General features: G+C 61.0%; 2 non-coding genes and 1 pseudogene across 2 annotated transcripts in view; all 3 read left to right on the forward strand.

The window, feature by feature from the left end:
- The window catches only part of LOC146144662 (small subunit ribosomal RNA), a 1811-nt gene extending 961 nt beyond the window's left edge, over window positions 1-850 (forward strand). Inside the window, exon 1 of the ribosomal RNA XR_014500639.1 lies at window positions 1-850. This exon is cut by the window's left edge and continues 961 nt beyond it. This is a non-coding gene — a ribosomal RNA (small subunit ribosomal RNA).
- A 247-nt stretch (window positions 851-1097) lies between these two features.
- Window positions 1098-1251, forward strand: LOC146144663 (5.8S ribosomal RNA). Its single transcript, XR_014499038.1, has one exon. It is a non-coding gene; the product is annotated as a 5.8S ribosomal RNA (ribosomal RNA).
- Window positions 1252-1499: 248 nt separating this feature from the next.
- Window positions 1500-2500, forward strand: part of LOC146144664 (large subunit ribosomal RNA) — a 3679-nt pseudogene continuing 2678 nt past the window's right edge.

Raw genomic sequence — 2500 nt, forward strand, 5'->3', positions numbered from 1 at the left:
ATGTTTTCTTTAATCAAGAGCGAAAGTCAGAGGTTCGAAGACGATCAGATACCGTCCTAGTTCTGACTATAAACGATGCCAACTAGCGATCGGGGGGCGTTAGTTTTACGACCTCTCCGGCAGCTTGCGGGAAACCAAAGTCTTTGGGTTCCGGGGGAAGTATGGTTGCAAAGCTGAAACTTAAAGGAATTGACGGAAGGGCACCACCAGGAGTGGAGCCTGCGGCTTAATTTGACTCAACACGGGAAATCTCACCCGGCCCGGACACAGTGAGGATTGACAGATTGAGAGCTCTTTCTTGATTCTGTGGGTGGTGGTGCATGGCCGTTCTTAGTTGGTGGAGCGATTTGTCTGGTTAATTCCGATAACGAACGAGACTCTGGCTTGCTAACTAGTTACGCGACCCAATCGGTCGGCGTCTAACTTCTTAGAGGGACTAGTGGCGTTTAGCCACACGAGATTGAGCAATAACAGGTCTGTGATGCCCTTAGATGTTCGGGGCCGCACGCGCGCTACACTGACCGGATCAGCATGTGCTCGCCTTGGCCGACAGGTCTGGGTAACCCGCTGAACCCCGGTCGTGCTAGGGATAGGGAATTGCAATTATTTCCCTTGAACGAGGAATTCCCAGTAAGCGCGAGTCATTAGCTCGCGTTGATTACGTCCCTGCCCTTTGTACACACCGCCCGTCGCTACTACCGATTGAATGGTTTAGTGAGGTCCTCCGATTGGACCTGGCGCGGCCGGCAACGGTCGAGCCGGCGTCCGAGAAGACGATCTAACTTGATCATTTAGAGGAAGTAAAAGTCGTAACAAGGTTTCCGTAGGTGAACCTGCGGAAGGATCATTAACGGTCTCGCAAACGCTTCGGCGAACGCGAAACTCGGACAAGCGAGAGAAAAAGTTTTTGCTACCCGGCGCCCGACCCGCGAGGAGCGGCGCGCCGGCCGGCGATTCGGTCACCCGGTAATGTTTGCGCGTCGAGTGCCGCGGTGCCGCGCGCTCCGGCTTCAAGCGTCGGCCTGGCCGACCGCTCGGCGCGGTATATTTTGTCACCCTTTAGTGCGAGGCACTGTGCGAGCGAAACAATCGTGGATGGCTCTTGGCGGTGGATCACTCGGCTCGTGAGTCGATGAAGGACGCAGCTAGCTGCGTGAATTAGTGTGAATTGCAGGACACATTGAGCATCGACGTTCTGAACGCAAATTGCGGCCTCGGGTCAATCCCGGGGCCGCGCCCGCCTCAGGGTCGCGTTGCAAACGTTCCGCGCGGGGATTTCTCCGCGCGGCTGCTGCGGCGTCGGACGCGCGAGCGCCCGTCCCGCTCAAGACAGCACGGCACGATGTGCGACGATCGCGACCAGAATCCCGCGCGGCGGCGGCGAGTCGACCTCGAAGAGGCCAACGGCTGGCGGCTCAAGGGCGGGAATCGAGGTGCGCGGCGGCGCGCGGCGCCGACGGCGAGCGCGGAACGGGAAGAATAGTCCCGGTCCTTACTTTCGGCCTGAGGTCGGACGAGGCTACCCGCTGAATTTAAGCATATTACTAAGCGGAGGAAAAGAAACTAACGAGGATTCCCTCAGTAACGGCGAGTGAAGCGGGATGTGCCCATCGCCGAATCCGCGCGCTTTTGGAGTGCGCGGAATTGTGGCGTACGGAATTCGTCACGGCGCGCTTCGCCGGTCGCCCGCGTCCTTCTGATCGAGGCCTTGTCCCAGAGCGGGTGTCAGGCCCATGGCGGCGACAGGCGGGCGCGCTACGGCGTCTTCCCAGAGTCGGGTTGTTTGGGAATGCAGCCCAAAGCGGGTGGTAAACTCCATCTAAGGCTAAATACGGTCACGAGACCGATAGCGAACAAGTACCGTGAGGGAAAGTTGAAAAGCACTTTGAAGAGAGAGTTAAAGAGTACGTGAAACCGTCGAGAGGCAAACGGGAGGGCCTGTCGGGTCGCCCGGTCGCTTTCAGCCGGCCCCCTGTCGGCGACGTTGTCGTGCGGACCCTCACGGGCCGCCGGCGGCGCCGCCCGATCGGGGACCAGCGCACTAGCGCCGGGCGAAGGCCGCGACCGTCTGGACGGCGGCGAGAAGGCCGCGCGCAAGGTAACCCGGCCTCGGTCGGGTACTATAGGCGCGCGTGTCCGTCGGCCCGCCGTTCGGGCGAGGAGAGATCGCCGCGTCTGCCCTTCGGGGCCGAGCGCCCGGTGCCGGCTGGGGCGTCGTGGGTCGGGGACTGTTCTCAGTGCCCAGCCTCTTCGTCTCGGTCGCGCTTCCGGTGTCGTTTCGCGAGGCGCACGGGGTCCGCGGCTGAAGTCAGCCACCTTCCCGACCCGTCTTGAAACACGGACCAAGGAGTCTAACGTGAGCGCGAGCCACGGGGCAGTACGAAACCCATGGGCGCAGTGAAAGTGAATGTCGGCGCGGTCCGGCGGAGGTGAGACGTCGTCGTTCGCGGCGGCCGCATCACCGGCCGATCTCGTCCGCTTTGCCGGAGAGGTCGAGCGA

This window comes from Ascidiella aspersa, chromosome 5, assembly GCF_963924565.1.
Source record: "Ascidiella aspersa chromosome 5, kaAscAspe10.2, whole genome shotgun sequence".
NCBI lineage: Eukaryota > Metazoa > Chordata > Ascidiacea > Phlebobranchia > Ascidiidae > Ascidiella > Ascidiella aspersa.